Below are 20,701 nucleotides of genomic sequence, written 5' to 3' on the forward strand. Positions count from 1 at the left end.
AATATTTACTTAAAATATTTTATTTCCACCTAAATTTAGGGGTAATATTTAATAAAATTTCTTTTTTATCCACTTAAACTTAAGGGTAATATTTACTAAAATTATTTTATTTCCACTAAAACTTACGGGTAATATTTAATAAAATTATCTAAGAGCTAATAACACTTACGGGTAATATTTAATAAAATTATTTTAGTTCTACTAAAACTTACGGGTAATATTTACTAAAATAAATTTAGTTTTAATTCAACTTACAGGAAATATTTAATAAAATAAATTTTGTTCTAATTCAGTTTTAAGAGTGAGGGTGGATATCTACGACGAAAAATAATTAATTATAAGTTATAATTTAAGCTAAGTTATAACTGAACATTTCAATATAACCTTTAAAATGACGTACCTCTAATAAACTTTTTTCGAAATTAAATATAAACCCAGGTTATATTTAGAGCAAGAATATGAAATCAGTGAAAAGAAATTTGCAAATATATCTAGATTTCAAGTGTGATTATTTTTAAAATAAATAGCTTATAATTAAAAAAAATTACGGTATTGTGATATCAAATACTCAAATATTGATAACAATTTGAAATATATTTAATGATATTTAAAATAAATTTTCTTTTTATATTATATAGGTTTCGTAAATCCGTAGAAAACCAGCTCAAAGACCATTTAAAACAATAATTTCCACCGTCGAAATAAATCACTACAGACATTTCACGGCGTCAAAGAGTTCCTACCGCGCTCTGAGCTTCCCGATATGGCCACTAGAGGGCGATAGGGGACTGACGGCGTCGCAAAAACACCTGAAGAGGAAATGCCACAAAAAATATATCTCTGGAGAACGGGGAACGCTAGAGCGAGATTTGACGCTTGGAATATCTGGAGTTGCAGGCAGTGATTCCTGCCTCGTAGTTCCGGCGGAAGAAGGAGCTCTGCTTGACAGAACCACGACAGGTATTCACGTTTCATACAGTCTCAAGGAAACAGAGTCTATTGCGGACGTTAAGAAATATACCGTTTTCCTGCCCGCAAAAAAATACCATCGGGCAGCGTAAAAAGTTATTAGGTGTTTTCTATTCAAAATGTTTAATGGACGTTATTCATAGCAATTGTACCAGACCGTTATATCAATATTTTTATAATGCCAATTTGTTCTTTGGAGTTGCCATATATTAGCGTATTTGTTGAAATACGACGTCGGAAAATTAACCGCGGTTTTTATGAAGTTTTATATAAAGATTTGCTCAAAGACTTCTACACTCATTTACAATCATCCAAATTTTTAAAAATAAGCATGACATATTTTGTAAGATTTTTTACACCAAATGAAACATTTTTGTAAATAATAAGGAAATAAAATCGTTGCAGTATTATAAATTTACCATTTTTATTTCCATTTACCTGAAACATTTTCATGATAGACCCTGCAGTTTTTCAGTTTAATTAAATTAATTAAATGCTGAAATACTCCATAAAATCACTTACATAATCTGGTTTGTGAAAATATTAAATTAAAACTGAAAAAAGTTACTTTTGAAATGAGAGTTAGGGTTGACAAAATATTTTTAAACAGTTTTTTTTTAAATAAACACAATCATTGTTTTAAACTGTTCGTAAACTGAAATGAATAAAGGACAAAGATTAGATCCTCCTTTTATGTGAAGAGATTATTATCCCATTTAAGTTAAGTTCTTTTCACTCGGAAATTTTAAAATTAAACGATTCACTATTTTACCAAATCTTGAAATCGAATTAAACAAATTAGTTTTGATTACAACATGGCTTAAACACTTTGTTTAAAATTAAGCAACACTGATTTTGTAAATTCTTAATGCCGAAAGTAAAAGATATCCTACTGATGGCATTGGCAGTCTATAGTCTTAGTCGATAATTCAAAATAACGGTCAAAAACGCCGCCGATCAGTTTAGTAAAAAAATTTCCGGCGGCGTAATCGTCGGCCATTTTTGGTATGGAGATAAAGGCCGGAAGGCAGGAGAGGCTACCAGATTTCGATAGACCGAAAACGGTCAACTCTCTCAAATGTTTTCATTTTCAAAACGAAAATTTAGCGTCGTAGCTATCGACTAAGACTGTAAAAAAACCAAGAAATAACCATTAAAGGGAATATAACCTTCAAAGCAATCTTTATGGGTGACCTCTTAAATTTTTAACATTTCCCTGTACAGTGGCGCCAAACATTTTTAAAGCCAAAGGCAAGAGCGGCCAAAGCTGCAACTGTTGGTGTTCCACACCAAATACCTGAGGTAATAATCCCTTTAATGAGACTTGACTTGATTGGTGGTAGAAAGGTAGTGGACACGTCTCCAAAGATTTGAAAGCAGGTGCTGAAGAGCCAAGGGCCGTAGATCTCACGAGGAAAGAGATAAGTTTAATATTATTTTCGTAAGCTGCCCAAAAGTGTGTTCATTCAATTTAAAACTTAAGTACGAAAGTACGTCATAAAGAAATGATACCAAATATATATTAATGAAAATAAAATAGTCCACTGTATATGATAAAGACAAAAAACAACAATGACTCTTTTCGGAGCATCATCAGGTCTAAGTTGGCGAGTGCTTATATAACGTCGCGATCAATTTCCTCAGTAAAAAAAACACAGATTTTTTTGTAGTTGGAACAATACTTATCGAGGTTTTTTAACAAAAAAACATACTACTGCAAATAAAAACCCCCTCCAACCTAGCATATAAAAATTGTCTCTTCATTATGTAATTTTTTGTTAAAAAAAACTTGATTATCTTTGTTCCAATTACAAAAATAATCTGTTTGTGTTTTTTGTAAAAAAGTTATTGCTTGCGTTTTACTAACAAGGAAATTGACTTTGAGGTTATATAAGCACTCGCCAACTAAAAATAAACTAAGTTTTGTTATACACAGTGGACTATTGTATATTCATTCCTATATGTATAAGTGCCAAAATGTCTTCAAATATTACAGATATATATTATTTATTATAATATCAAGAATGTATTTATATCAACTTAGAGATAATGAATATGTTGAGACGATATTTAGCTTGGTTCCGAATCCGCAAAGTACTCGGGAAAAGACTGAAATTTAAACACAGTTGAGGTTCTATAAACTGTATATGCTTTTAAAATGATAATTTGAGCCTTTTGAAGATTTCAACTGACCAAAGGTTGGAGGGGGCAATAACATTAGTTGCCTACGCCCCTGACCCCGCAGCAGTATACAGGGTGTTTCAAAAGGTTATGCAAAATTTTAAGGAGTTGTACGGGGTGAGTTGAGAAGTATGCCTGTTTTTTCTTCATTTTCAGTTAAAAGAGCGCCAGTGAGCTTCAAAGTGTGGCCTGCTAACCACTAGAAGGAGGTGGCAACAAGCACACAATCAAGCAGCAGGGAAATGTGAACATTATGGTTTGGTTTCGTGTGATAGGTAAAAAGGGACTTTTAAACAAATCGGGGTAACCACCGTAAAAAAGTAAACCTAAACAGTATTTTAAGTCAATATGAAATTACGTAAAATATAAATGTTTCGGAATTTTTGATATTTATAATATATTCTTGCGCAAAAAACGTTCAATATTTACAGTGATAGCCCAAAGAGAACTATTTATCATAGGAATTTGTATAAGAATCCTGTATATATTTCAATTATAATATTTTCGATGTGATTTTATTTTGCATTAGGTTATTACATACTTATTATACATATTAATGGAAGTGAGCGTCATTTTGAATTCCTTTTCGTTTATAAAAATTGAAGAAACTATTTCGGACGTAAACATCGTTCGAATACGTAATTTAGTTGTGGTTTCTGGAAAGCGTTAATTTCAAACCGGTTCAACCTGAACTTCAGTCATTGAACATATTCTTGACAATTTGTATGAGTTATGGTTTGAGATATTTTCCTTTTGGCGCGTGCAGAGGAATTGTTCGAAGCAGAGAGGCAGAGATTTACACCTGGATGGAGTCGCGTGCGAGCGTAGTGCTTATAAAATGTGAAGAGGTTCAACACGGTCCGGAGTGCAGCTGCATCTTGATACGTGCGAAATGAGGCGCGCAAACGCCGCCACGAATAAGAGCATTTTATAGGTCCTCCCGATAAGCCAAATCATCTCGTAGATATAATATATACAACGCTGTAGTATCTCAGCTTGTGATACACGTGTAAATAATGAATTTGATCTCAACGTCGGTAAATATCAGATCCTTTACCTCTGATACGTACTCAATTATAAACTGTACATTTGTGTTTCGAAATCACAAAAAAAACTTTTTTGTTCGTTTGTAAGGATTTTGTTAAATTATGATCAAATTTGATTCCAAAATTTTATAACAAATTGGGAGATTCAAATTTGATTCCTAAATTATTCCCAATCTTAAAATTGAAGAGAACCAAATTTCGTTCCTTAATAATGCCCAAAATTCAAATTTAACAGATTCTTTCGTGAAATATTTGCAAAATTGGAGAGATCAAATTCGATTCCAAAATTATACCATAAATTCGACAGATTCCAATCGGATTCCTAATTTTAATCCCAAATTGGACAGATCTAAATGTGATTCCTAAAATATTTTCCAAATTGGACAGATCTAAATTCGATTCCTAAAATATGTTCTAAATTGGACAGATCTAAATTCGATTCCTAAAATATGTTCTAAATTGGACAGATCTAAATTCGATTCCTAAATTATATCCAAAATGTGGCAGATTCAAGTATCGGTCTTTTTAAAAATTTTTAACTATTCAAAACAACCATGGAACAAAATTTCAAAATTTATAATTGAACCATTTTAGTTGATCCAACTTGAAAAAGATTGAACTAGAATAAAATTCAAACTGTCTTTGGATTCCATAACAACCCAACTTTGGACATTAAAGCAAGTTATTTTCGTAAAAGTCAAATCATATAATCGATCTATATTTTCTGGGACGGAGGGAGTGAGTGGAGGACTGTAACAGTGATTTCAATTATATTAATTTAATTTACATCTCTTCACTTTTTAGAAACATTTTACTCAATTTAGCTTTTAGAATAATACGAGTTTGAATTACCGCTGACTCTTGACTTGATCATATTTTAAACAAATTGCAGTACCCATTTTTGATGGTCTTAGAAAACTCGAATTCATTTTGAATCAAGAAATTTAAGTTGTAGTTAAAAATCCCGGGTTAAAAGATTTTGCTTACCCCCATAACCAGCTTATCCCAGTTTTATATGTTACGTTTACAGAGAGAATGAGTAGTTATCACAATTAACAATTCTTCGCCAATTTTACTAGTTCCATAGATGTTCCATAAAATTAGTGAAAAAGTAGAATTTAATCATCCTTTGCAATGCAGTGGTTCTTTTAACTTACCATAGATGTTTGTCTAAATGAAACATTTGATTATCAATGAAAAAACATTAATACACCACTATAATTGTTAAACTTCATTCATTGGGTACTTTCACGTAAAGCAGTTAGAAGGATTATTTCTTATATGAAATAACACTAAATAAGCTAATGTTTATTTAAAAACCTAGTAAAAATAATTTAGGTACGATTTACGGTGTAAATTTTTGATCTGTACGCATTGACGTTATTAAATTAAAAATTATGATTTTTTGATAATTAATTTATATTTTTTGGGAGGATTATATTTGAAGAAGTCTGTCACAAATATTACTATTTCGTTATTTGATATAAATTTTACTATATAGTTATTTGATAACAATTTTACTTTTTAGTTATTTGATATCAATTTTACTTTTTAGACATTTGGTATCAATTTTTCTATTTAGTTGGTGATATCAATTTTACCATTTAGTTATTTGATATCAATTTTACCATTAAGTTATTGGATATCAATTTTACTAATAATAATAATAATAATCAGCTAGGCTAATACCTTAGGCCTAAGTCATCGAGCGACTTTTAAAGCCTTTAATTCAGGTAGCCGGGTTACAATGCTTAGGAGGGTGGTGGCAAGCCCTGCATGCCACGCGTTCGAGCCAACAGCTCCCTACACTAACTATTACCGTTAACCATTTGATATCAATTTTACTATTTAGTTATTTGATATCAATTTACTTTTTAGTTATTTGATATCAATTTTACATTTTAGACATTTGGTATCAATTTTTCTATTTAGTTGGTGATATCAATTTTATCATTTAGTTATTTGATATCAATTTTACCATTTAGTTATTTGATAAGAATATTACTATTTAGTTATTTGATAACCATTTTATTATTTAGATATTTGATATCAATTTTACTTTTAAGTTATTTGATATCAATTTTACTATTAAGTTATTTGATATCAATTTTACTTTTAAGTTATTTGATATCAATTTATAATTTATGTTTCAACATAAAACCATACCTACAAATTCTTCGTTATGACTAAATAGCAAGCGGACGCAAAACGGCGACAAAGCCCGTAATACAGTCTTAATTGTTAATAGTTCTCAGAAAAACCTTTGCATGTGAAGAATAGGAAGTGTCACACTTACGAATCAATAATATACACTTATGGTTTTACCAAGGAGGATAGCAGCGAGAGCCAACTCCGCCTTTGGAGTTTGGAGTGTGTAAGGTTATTTTTAAATCGCGAATCTCCTGCCCTCTGGTTACCATAATGAAAACAAATATATTTTTGGGGGGAGACACAGGTGAATCAGAGAATTTCACGATGGCGAACCATAGTCAACAAAATGTTTTTCTTCAAATTGGAAATATTACGGTGGTAAAGTTTGCATCTTTTTAAATTGCGACAATGAACAGGGTAAATCAAAGCCGGGAATTTTTTTTTTGGCTTTCCAAAAGACAGGCAGAGGTGAGTAATAACTTATCATTTATTTCCACGTAAGACTTGGGTCATTGATATATTTTGCAAGTAAATAAATGTACCTGCATTTATCTGATCTTTTTACATTTTAACAGTACATTATAGTTTTTGCTTAACTTCGATAAAGGTTTTTCTAGGCGAAGTCCTTGTTTAGAGTATCTACCTTTCATTTTCAATTCACCGCCTATTTCTCTTAAGCCTTTCATAACAGCCAATTTAGCAGATGGCAAACTTATAGTTTGCAGCATGTTAACCAGGGGCCACTAGTGTCAGCAACTCAACGAGTCACTTTCCAAAAAATCTCCGGAGTGGGCTCTCTTTGTTAGCCTTTTGGTTTTACTTTCGGTATGCGACATCTGATATGCGTTTCTTGGCAAACCAACATTAGGTTTGGCCAGTTTGCCAATTTTCGGAGGAGGCTTGCAAGTTTGAGAATTGAAATTATTGAATAACGGATTAACTTTTTTAGCGCCAACTTTCAATCTTATTATATTACAAAACTTTGTGCGATTAGATAATCCGGTTTAAAGAGCTTTCTCCGAGTTCTTCAGTTTATCAAAATTATTTTGGGGTCAACCGTAATAGCAGAATTCTGGAGGGCCCCATTTTTCAAACTGTCAAATGCAAAAGAAATTTTTATAAAAAATATAAGGGATGTTAATTTTCCGGAAAAATAAAATGCGGAAAATTTTCCAGAAAATTTTCCGCAAATCGGAAAAATAAAAATTGGAAACATAAATTACCTTTTAAGGGTTTTTAATGTTTTTAACTTTTTATCGATATAAAATGTCTAATATCAGTAAACATACTACAAAACATTAATAGCGTTACATTGTTAATCAGTTTAAACTAGTCTAGACTCTAGAGGTTTAGTTTTACTTTCAGATTCGAGAAAATGAGGCGAAAATACCGCTTTATTTCAATTTGCAAACAATATATTAGACTAATCATGGAATGAAAACTTTTTTTTATATTTTTCGGAAAAATACGGAAAATTTTCCGGAAAAAAGGCCTCGGTCATTTTCCGGAAAAGTTTCCGACTTACAACACTAAAAAATATGCTTTTAACATTGCTCGAAAGTTCTAAGCTTCGTATTTACTCGCGTCTATAGACAGGGTAAATCTAAAACGAATAAAGACTTTTGGTTTTTAGTATTTTTAAATTCAGAATAAGATTTTTTTTAGTTATCTTTAATAGGATTAGTGAAACTATTTGAACCGATAGTTGTAGATTAGAGCGGCGCTGGAGGTTAGAAACTTGGGTGAAGTTACGGCGGGTCGCCCATAGCTTTGCCCAGGGGCCTCCAATTAGGTAAAGACGGCCCTGTGTAGGGAGAGTTGTTTCTCGTGCCACCACACTTGTGCACAACATAATGTGGAATAATAGCATTAACCACTCACTATGGGCGTGTCATAGCTGAATAAATCGAAATAATAGCAGAGTAAAATTAATTTCGAAATCAGTCAAATATAATTTTTTTCATAAGAAATAGCCTTCAAATTTATAAATCGAGTTGCTTTTCAAATTTTGTTCGAATACGGCGTAATTGATTAAAAAACCTGATCTTACATTTACGTCCAAAATACGCGAAAAGAATAGAAATTAGGAAAACGTATTTCACGAATAGCTTTTCGGAATGTTTCCCAAGAGCAAAGGTCGCGTATAGGGTACCTATTTCGTTCTCGATACAATTGTAATCGTCCAATATGGTATCTCAATTACCATTCAGACAGCGTGTATTGGAAAACATACAAAAACGCATCACGGGAGACCTCTCCGTTGTGTTTCTCCCAGGGTGGCCAGAGCGCGGCTACCAGGGAAGTTCCGCCTCGACGCGTACCACGGCCAATACACCAGAGTATTGAGTACCTTTCTGTTGGCCCACCCCTCGCGAATTACTTTCGGGGGTTCCCTGCACGAGGTAGCGGCTCTTCGCAGATGTATCTCACATACGTATATCCGAAATCGAGTAATTTCGAGTGAAAATATTAAAAAAAAGATTTGCGTGCTTTTCTATTTCATGCTCGACTTGTAATTTATTTCCAATAAGGGATCTCAATAAGGAACGTTTATAGGTCACCAATAAAGCCGACGTTGCGTTTCCACTGCGCAAATTTCGACAACCTTTGAAGAAAGCGAAAAAATATTTATATTTTTTTAAAGTAGCGAAAGTTAAATTTCGTCGACGTGGATTAATTTGGTGTTTTTTCGAATGTTTATTCAGAGGCCGAGATTTATTTGGAAATTTTACATGCGTTACGGTTAAATCAAACTCATTATTTTCATAGATTAAGTTAATTTAATAAGGAATTCCTTATAAATATATATTAAATAAGTACTTTTTGATATTTATTAATTTAGTGCTCATTTTAGTTATTTTTCAAATAAGAACTTAAATTTAGATATTTATAGTTAAGTGCTTAATTTTAAATAATTGTTAAAAAAGTACTTCATTTTTATATTTAAGGATCTTTAGACTTTAGACTTTATTTATATTATAATTAAATTTTTATATTTATATTTAAGTGCTTAATTTTAAATAATTATTAAAAAAGTACTTCATTTTTATATTTAAGGATCTTTAGACTTTAGACTTTATTTATATTATAATTAAATGTTTATATTTATTTATAATTAAATTTTTATATTTATTTATAATTAAATTTTTATATTTATTTATAATTAAATTTTTACATTTATTTATAATTAAATTTATATATTTCTTAATATTATAATTAAATTTATATATTTATTTATAATTAAGTTTATATATTTCTTTATATTATAATTAAATTAATATATTTGTTTATATTATAATTAAATTTATATATTTATTTATAATTAAATTTATAGATTTCTTTATATTATAATTAAATTTATATATTTCTTTATATTATAATTAAATTTATATATTTCTTTATATTATAATTAAATTTATATATCTATTTATATTATAATTAAATTTAAATATTTCTTTATATTATAATTAAATTTATATATCTATTTATATTATAATTACATTTTTATATTTATTTTTAATTAAATTTATATATTTATTTATAATTAAATTTATATATTTATTTATAATTAAATTTTTATATTTATTTATAATTAAATTTATATATTTATTTATAATTAAATTTTTATATTTATTTATAATTAAATTTATATATTTATTTATAATTAAATTTATATATTTATTTATAATTAAATTTATATATTTATTTATAATTAAATTTTTATATTTATTTATAATTAAATTTATATATTTATTTATAATTAAATTTTTATATTTATTTATAATTAAATTTATATATTTATTTATAATTAAATTTACATATTTATTTATAATTAAATTTATATATTTATTTATAATTAAATTTATAGATTTCTTTATATTATAATTAAATTTATATATTTCTTTATATTATAATTAAATTTATATATTTCTTTATATTATAATTAAATTTATATATCTATTTATATTATAATTACATTTTTATATTTATTTTTAATTAAATTTATATATTTATTTATAATTAAATTTATATATTTATTTATAATTAAATTTTTATATTTATTTATAATTAAATTTATATATTTATTTAAAATTACATTTATATATTTATTTATAATTAAATTTTTATAATTATTTATAATTAAATTTATATATTTATTTATAATTAAACATTTTCATAAGAAAATTCAGTAAGCGATTCCCTAATGCATACCACATGGGTTGATTATCTTAAAATAAATATAAAATGTAAAGTGCCAACAGTTCCCTAAGCAAATCCAATAGCTGAATAATTTAATTCAATTAATTGAAAGGTTTCCTTTTCGAATCCATTCAGAAAATCATCTATAAAGATACAGAAACAAACGCGAACTTTCCGTACGAAAAGCGACAAATATTTCGACCCAAAACTGCGTATTTTGCGCTCAGTGGGAACTCGGCCTGCGAGTGACCTTTTCCCGCAATATTTCGATAGCTTCATCGCGGCCGCTTTCATGCTCCACAAAAATCGTGTTCACTGATTTGAGTTGCTCGTGACTTCACAGTTTCGCACTACGGGATCGGTAATTACCTCTTTCCCTGAGCGAGAATCAAGGTTTCTGGTGGTGTGCATGGGCCTGTACATCGGGGGACCCATAGAGATCGCGTCGAACGCTTGGGTCACTAATCCCTTTGGACGTAATTTATAATGAAGGGAGCCTCTTCTGGTTTACAACGATCGCTGGGAGTGCTAGACGTCTATGTTCAAACAACGGATATACGCTTTACAACATTAATTTCAGTTTCACATTATTTTAGCGCCACGCCCATTTCCATGGGAACCGTTATACTCTACAGTTTAAGATAAAAAATCTCTTAACGCTATTTATCAAACATTATAGCCCTAATTAGAAGTTTCATTTAAATCAAGGAATATCTCTGCGTATTGTTCCATACCAGATTATTCGTTGATTCGGTAGTCCAATGGTAGTGGCGTTGGGATGGTAACCCAGAGGTCGTAGGTTCGATTCCTGCCCGAGGTGGTATGATTTTTCTTAGTCACTCTGGTATGGAACAATACGCAGAGGTATTCCTTGATTTAAATGAAACTTCTAATTGTATTAATTCCTGCGTAATAATAAAAATAAATTATCATTACTATAGCCCTAATTTCCTCAGTAAAATTGAATTATTAAGGTAACCAACAAGTGGGTAACACTTTTATATTAATAATGTAGTCATATCTTTCAGAGTAAATCAATAATGGCGGACTTCAATGCAAATTAGAACCAATGACAATATACCTAAGTGTTAGTTGAATATAAAGAAAAACAATAGCTTTATATTTAGAGAATATTAAGGAGCATTTCGGATTATCATAACATTCGGATAATATTGAGGAAGGTTTCAAAGTATCTATATATTCAAGGAATATTGAGGAAGGTTTCGAAGTATTTATATATTCAAGGAATATTGAGGAAGGTTTCGAAGTATCTATATATTCAAAGAATATTGAGGAAGGTTTCGAAGTATCTATATGGTAAAAGAATATTGAGGAAGGTTTCGAAATATCTGCATGGTAAAAGAATATTCAGGAACCATCGAAATATCTATACATTCAGAAGAAATTGAGGAACGTTTCAAATAACCTATATGTTAAAAGAATAATGGGGAACCATTCAAAATAACTATATATTCCGAGAATATTAAGGAACCATTCAGAATATTTATATATATATATATATATTTGAAGAAAATTGCAAAATTTTTCAAAATATCTAAATATTAAAAAAATATTGAAAAACCATTAGAATATCTATATATTTGGAGAATATTGAAATATACATTCAGGTTATATTGAGCAACGATTTTGAGGAACCTTTCAGAATATCTATGTTTAATTGGATAATATTGTGAAACTTTTCCAAATATTAAAATATTCAGAGAAAATTGAGCATTTTTTCAAAATATCTATATATTCGGATAATATTGAAGAACTTTTCAGAATTTCTATTTATACGGAGAATATTGAGGATTTTTCAGAACATCTATTTATTCGGAGAATATGGAAGAACTTTTCAAAATATCTATTTAATCGGAGAACATTGAGGAACTTTTCAGAATATCTATTTATTCGGAGAATATGGAAGAGTTTTTATCTATTTATACGGAGAATATTGGGGAGCTTTTCAGAATATCTATTTATTCGGAGAATATTAAGGAACTTTTCAAAATGTCATTTTCCAAATATCTAGAGTCTATTGTACATGTCATTTGTATAACACCCCACACAAGTTGTACTCTAGAAAGTTAAGTTTAATACCTTTGGCAAAATATGAAATGAAAATGTATTTTTCTACTTTCTAAATATAAAGAATTATTTCTTACAAATAACGGCACGACACTCAAAATTTACGCAAATTTTTTACTGTATGAATGACAGCATAATCGCTTTTGAAAATTGTATGTCAGTAGTAAAGTTTTCCATATCAATACCTCAAATCGACTAATTTATAATGTTTTTGATTTTACGGGGCGGGAGAGTTTAGGGATGTGTTGTAATGTTTCTCAAAGTATAAATATTTTTGTATAACATTTTATGCATAACATGGAAAATTAAAATTAAAAAAAATTTACGACCAAGTAAACGTTTTAAAAACCATTTGTTACTGAAATGAACAAACAATTTTTAATCTGGGGAAACAAAAATTTCGATACATGAAGTATTAATTTTTGAAGTTTGTTAAGTATTTCTAATCTTAATTAATTTCATTGTCTGAAAAAGAAGTTAATTACTTACTAGCTCCAATGGAGCGAGTTAACTTATGCTGATACCGAAATGTACTTATCTTTTAAAAGATATTCTGTGCCGGATGAAAATATTTTTATAATTATTTAATTTTTAATGTTGATTGAGGAAAATTACTGTATTTTCGGCGACTAGGTTTAGTCAATAGATAAAAATGTACGTACACGATTTTGATACATCATTTCTATTCTAAAGTTCAAGACTTAGGCAGTTTAAAATGATTATATTTAATGGCATAATAAAGACAATTAATGTCCAAGTTAAAATGTCACATAAATAAATACGCACTTTCATGACTTCCTAGATAAGACAGAAACATCTTTATTTTGTATAAATCGCTTGTGCGCAAAAGGAAATCGCCGAAAATGAGAAATGTCTCACAATAGAAACTGGGTGTATCTTTATTCAACAAACGATAGTTACATAATTTCTCTCAAGTGATTTATTTGGCAAAACGCGATACTTTATTGAAGAGCCTACGTTTGACCCAGACATCGAATTTCCATCTCTCAGTTCCGGAGATGGAAGTGCGTACGTACAGATGTCTTTTTCGGCCGAATTGGGCATTTTTCATTCTGTTTTTCTCATTTTACGAAAGTAGAGAAAAAATCATGTTCGATACGCTAGTAAGCAACTTAAATGGCGGAATTTATCCCATTTTTTGTTTGCGAGGCATTAAACCGTCGGGGAGCGTACGTGGAACCGACTTGGGTGCCCGGTTTTCGGGGTTTTTTGATTTATTCGGGAACCGCCCAACGCTATGGTTTCAAGCCACTCCGGCGAAAGGAAACGCATGTGACCCTTCGCTTCGCTGGGAGAGAGTTTCTACGAATGTTTCGTTTATTCTTTGATTACATAAAAGAGACGTCTTACTTCGGAGGTTTTTTCCGATTCGAATTCGGTGTTCTGGTCGGGGGTAGAGTGTCCGCTTTCTTCGTGGCGTCTCCAGCCCTTGCACCACAAAGCACCTGGAAATGAGCCGGAATAAATCATAACCGAGAAGAGAGAATGCGCATTTTTTTGGCTTCTCCCTCCGCTAGAAGGCGCTGCTCCTACTTACGTTTAGTCAAGATTTATATCCCAAAAATAAAAACCCATTCCGAATGTACCAATGCCTATTATTCCGGCAAACAGGCATCCTATCACTTTTTAAGCAGCGTCGCCCATTCAAGATCAAAGACACTTTTATGCCCAGTGCCGGCTCCTACGACAAAACGTCTAACCTACGCACAATGCACTTACTCGCGTATTTGGGATGTCAAGCCATCCCAGAAGGCTTTTCTTGAATTACATCAGAATCGAGTTTATAAATTCGAAAAAATGACTTCCGATTACTGCACCCATTTTTGGGTAATTTCTTTTAATATTACAGATTTTATATAATCTGGACAAGGTACACCACGATATTTCATTCGGAAAATAATTTAAGAAGATCTTAAACATTATCTTGACTACAGATTAAGAAATGAAAAATTGCGCGTATAAGTTTTGTTGAAGATAAGCTGTTTCAATATTAGATTCGTGTCTTTATATCTTATAAATAAAAATTTCTTCTGATCAATTTCAATTTTTACCATTTGTGGTTTGATTTCCACTGATCTCTGTTTGATCTGGTCTTTTAAAATCAAGTTACTAATTTAAAACTATAGAATTGATTTATTGTGTACAGTTTTGTTACATTCTATGAAAATTTAAGTTAAAACTTCAAATGAAATGCTTTATTTATTATGTCCAGTATTCTTACTTTAAATGTCTAGAGTTCATTTTGAATTACTAATCAACTATTTCAACTTGTGGTCGGTGTTTGCTAAATATTTTTCCGACCTAAATAAACAACTTTAGATTCGGAATTTGGTATACAAGTAATAACACTTATTTCATTCCCTTTATAGTCTCTTAATTGGAAGCAAAATCATGTTGAAAAATTTAATAACCACGTGAATGTCAGTCATTTATATTATTTATATCAGGCTTCAGCTTATTTAGTGATTTAATAACTAGTCAACTAGTGATGCCAATTACCGGTGGCCGGGTTAGAAGGATGGTGGCCAGCCCTTCAAGCCAACCGCTCCCTACACTTACTATTACCGTTAACCACAGGAAGTTTTCATGGAAAGAGGAAACCGAAAGGTGCGAGGGAAAACCCCTCTAACCAGCAGTGTGAGAACTTACAAACTCAACGCGGAAGGAATTTTCCCGAATTTTCTCCTAGTGTCACCAGCTATAGGATCGAACCCAGCTCCTCTGCGAGACGAGAGAACCAAGCACTTGGCCACACCACTGATGCTTGTTGCTAAAGCTAAAGTCTAGTTATCATATGAAAACATTTTTCAATTATGCTAGAGCCTTACATGTAATATTGAACATTAATTTTAAAAATCTGAAAAGGTAAGCTGTTAATTATTTGGGGACGGACTTCCTGTACATAAACTAATTTAAAATAAATTTAACCACTATTGCACAGTAAATAAATATGTTTTTACTGAGCAATAGTGGTTAAATTTATTTTAAATTAGGTAAGCTGTTAGTTACAATTCTTAAAAATTTAACGTTCCCTTTGAAAAATAATTAGAGACAATTTATTTTTTTCAATTATCAATAATCTACATAAACCTAAACCGTTGTAGCTTATACAAAGTGGTCCTAACTATATCAATTATTTGACAATAACTAGGTCAAATGTATAATAACATAAACAACGTCGTAAAAAGAGCGGTACTATTTAACGAAATATAACAACACCAATGTCTTTAGTTAAAGTATAGTTTTCAGGGCTTCAGTCATTCAGGCAAAAGTGGCGTACAGAGAAAATGATGACTCATAATGGAATAAATGACTTCAAACGAGCCGACAGAGAAGAGAGACGTTTTCCGAAACGTTTAATCATTCTAATGAAAGAAAAGAAAAATCCGCGACTGTTATTCAATCTCGACTTTCCTTACGTGGAGACAGATAATGCTATCCTTAGATTTATTTCAGAAAGTGGACTTTTAGACGTCGATTTTAATTAAATATACGATTAAAGATTTAAATTAATTCTATTTCGATTTAATCGTTTCTAATCCCGCGTAATATATTTCTAGCTTAAATGAAATGAACTTGTCTGTACTTTTTGAACTAAAAGCGAAATAAAATTAATTTGTATCAGATTTTTTGATTGGTATTTTATTCATTTTCTGGCATTTTTTCTTGCCCTTTGATACTATATTTTTATACGGGTATAAAGGTAGTGAAAGAGTTATAATATTTGCTTTCTACGCTGAATTTTATTTTATTTAATCTACCTAAAAACGTGACGAAATAAAAAGTCCAATATTTTGGGTGGATGGGAGCTTTGCTTTGGCAAATAAAGCTTAGTTTCGTATTTCTTTTTTCGTCAAGTTTTTATATAGTTATCAAGTAAAAGTTAAAAAATATAATGTCAAGAATCTATTTATTTATACTTAACTGAGCGCCTTCCCCCTAAACAAATAAACATCAGCCGAGTATCTAATTGATTCTCTAGCCGTTACTGTTTTTCCTACCCCTCTTGCAACAGGGAGAAATTGGACCATGATGCCCTGGGATCATATCAGCATACTTATTTTAACTAAGTATAGTTAAAGACATTCTTGATAAAATTTAATTGAATTAAATTATATAATTCAAATGAAATTTGATGCAATCATATTTCTTTTTTAAAACAATCTACGCTGATAATTTATTTGTGTTCTTTATGGGCCACTGAGATATTTCCCGTTTCAAACTATTAAAGGGCCTCCAAAGTTCAGTGGCAAAATGTGTATTAAGTCAGTAAAGTGCGAAATTTACGGTTGACTCTGCCCGCCTCTGCCAAGGCCGAGTGAGGGGTTTGGGGGAATGAAAAGCATGCTCAATTTCCTTTTTTTTTTGCCACCGAACTTTGGAGCCCCTTTAAACAACTTCTTTATCCGCTTTTGAAAGTCTTGTTTTACACAGATGACATCGCAGACAAAACTTGTTCACCAACCTTTTATCTTGTCTGATCACATAAAATGCATTAGCCTTATCTGAATATGTTATATGATCTGCTTTTTAAGTTAAAAATTCCTTTAATAAAAGAGTTTTTTTGAACAATACTAATAGTAATAATAATAATAATCAGCTAGGCTAATACCCAAGACACCACCTTAGGCCTAAGTCATCAAGCGACTTTTAAAGCCAATAATTAATATTAGGTTAACTAATTAGAAAATAATAAACATGTTTAGAGAAAGGTGTTTATTTTAGGTAGAAACATTGAAGTACACATATCTCGGTTACAAAACACATAATAAATTCGTTTAGAAAAGTTTGAAATTTTATTTTTATATTTTTATTCATATTACTACGAATCAAATCTGAAAATGGTTTAAACATTCTGTTAAAAGTAATGTTTATACAGTTGAAAAACTCTAGGTATTATCCTAGTAACTTTAGTAATGAGATGTACAAATCGTAGGTAATCGTGGGAAATCGTGTACAAATCACCGAAATATCATGATAAATCAGTGAAAATCACAACGACATTAATGAAAACCACGGAATGTTTTTCGAAAACCAGTAATCAGGTGCACAACGATATAACGAGTGACTATTACCTCGGGCATATATCTAACAAAATCAGAATTACTTAATATGGCCGGAAGTTTGTGGACATTAAACTGTATGAATTTCACATATGTCTATAGATGATCGTGAAATATGAACAGTTGCGAATTTCAATATCATAAATAAAAAATAACAACAATATTTCTAATCCTTCGCGAAAATGACATTTACTAGTCGTCATTCTTTGTTATTTCCACGGCACGCTTTTCCGACATAAAGTCCTTTATGATCTCCATATAACGGTGCATTTTTTGTTGACGGTTGCCCAGTTGTTTACGAAAAGAAACCGTTGGAGTAGAAAAAAGACACAATGAAGCCTAACGCCGGTTCCACAACCGGAGAATGAGAGGGGGTCGCGGTGGGGCAGGAAAGGTTTTTGCGGTCGACACTCACCGGATGAATTTTCTTCGCTTGTGCAGGAAGGGGAAACCATACACACATACTGCGGAGGGCTGCCTTCGAAATGACTGTCTGGCCCAACAAAATGGAAGCAGAGAAGAATAGAGCGGGAGACGAAGGGTGAAAGGGTGCTGGCAAGGTCATTTTTTTACAGTTTGCCCTTTTCTCGGGTGCTCGGGGTCTCTCGTTAAAGGCTAGTGGTGAATCACCAATTAAATTTTGGCCTTCAACTTCAAAATGCATCGTTTCCATGCCGGGGATTCCGTGACAGAATGGATTTGAGGGGCTCAAAGAGGAATGGTTTGTTTGGGTTTTTGGGTTGACCTTCAAACAACCATTCAACCTTTAAACTCGTATCCTTCCCGGAAAGGTTTTATCTTCAAATTTGTCTCCGAAAATGTGTGCCAGCTTTCTCATTATTAAACAAATTATTTTCTCGGTGTCAGTGGTGTCAGTACCGTTTATATTAATTCACCATTTTGGAAACAGTAAGCACTATTAATTTTACTATAATATGTAAGAGACCATAGATAAAATTACTTCGTATATAAATAGGAAACTTCATGTCGTAGAAGTGACGCCAGAATTTTGGCCGACATCTGTTGGCGGCACCCGAATAATATTATTTCCTGAAGTTCGCGTTACTCGTAGTACGTACTAGAACCTTGGTGTAACGCAATCCCAATTGCAAAGGCGTAAGCGAGCTATATGTATTAAAAGTACTTTTTCTTGAACTGAGAGCAAATTTAAAAAAATAGCACTAAAGAAATAAAATTCAGTAAAGATTTCAAGTTTGTTTTAAACGCTATTTCTTTACCTTGCAAAATACGTTTATTCCCAAACTCCAACCTCAAATTTCTCAATACGTTCTACGCTCTCGAGAACACAGCCAAACTGGCGCAGTCACTAGTTGTCAGGGCAATCTCGTGAGAGTCAGTTTGCCCCATTGGAGTTTCCTATCTATATACGAAGTTATTTTATCTATGTATGAGACCAAGCATATTACTATTAAAAATCTTCTTAGCTAATTAACAATGCACCACCCTAGTTGCAAGTCAAAAAGCGACTTTTGAAGCCATTAAATCAGGTGGCAGGGTTAAATTGCGTAGGAGGGTGGTGGCGAGCCCTTCATGCCACGCGAGCCAACAGCTCCCTACACTTAATAATACCGTTGAACTCCACAGAGCTTATGGGAAACCCCTTTATTCAGTGAGGAGATTACTGGCAAACTCTACGCAGAAGGTGTATCTCGGAGTTTTCACCCAAAGCTGGAAGCTGCAACGCGATAATGCTAACCACTCCGCCACCCCACTGCCTATCTAGTACGGACATTTCCAAGAAGAAAATGGTGAGAGGAAAAGGTTAAGAAAATTTAATGCTGGCAACAATATTGCAATAGGCAACCCATTACCCCATAATTTATAAAATTTAGAATTTTAAATATTTCAATTTAGAAACATTTATAATGCTAAATATTTCAATTTCTAAAAACTTATAATGCTAAACATTTCAATTTCTAAAAATTTATAATGCTAAATATTTCCATATCTATCAATATCTAAAAATTTATAATGCTAAATATTTCCATATCTATCAATATCTAAAAATTTATAATGCTAAATATTTCCATATCTATCAATATCTAAAAATTTATAATGCTAAATATTTCCATATCTATCAATATCTAAAAATTTATAATGCTAAATATTTCCATATCTATCAATATCTAAAAATTTATAATGCTAAATATTTCCATATCTATCAATATCTAAAAATTTATAATGCTAAATATTTCCATATCTATCAATATCTAAAAATTTATAATGCTAAATATTTCCATATCTATCAATATCTAAAAATTTATAATGCTAAATATTTCCATATCTATCAATATCTAAAAATTTATAATGCTAAATATTTCCATATCTATCAATATCTAAAAATTTATAATGCTAAATATTTCCATATCTATCAATATCTAAAAATTTATAATGCTAAATATTTCCATATCTATCAATATCTAAAAATTTATAATGCTAAATATTTCCATATCTATCAATATCTAAAAATTTATAATGCTAAATATTTCCATATCTATCAATATCTAAAAATTTATAATGCTAAATATTTCCATATCTATCAATATCTAAAAATTTATAATGCTAAATATTTCCATATCTATCAATATCTAAAAATTTATAATGCTAAATATTTCCATATCTATCAATATCTAAAAATTTATAATGCTAAATATTTCCATATCTATCAATATCTAAAAATTTATAATGCTAAATATTTCCATATCTATCAATATCTAAAAATTTATAATGCTAAATATTTCCATATCTATCAATATCTAAAAATTTATAATGCTAAATATTTCCATATCTATCAATATCTAAAAATTTATAATGCTAAATATTTCCATATCTATCAATATCTAAAAATTTATAATGCTAAATATTTCCATATCTATCAATATCTAAAAATTTATAATGCTAAATATTTCCATATCTATCAATATCTAAAAATTTATAATGCTAAATATTTCCATATCTATC

Source organism: Leiobunum rupestre, chromosome 2, assembly GCF_980474605.1.
Source record: "Leiobunum rupestre chromosome 2, qqLeiRupe1.1.hap1, whole genome shotgun sequence".
Classification (NCBI taxonomy): Eukaryota; Metazoa; Arthropoda; class Arachnida; order Opiliones; family Sclerosomatidae; genus Leiobunum; species Leiobunum rupestre.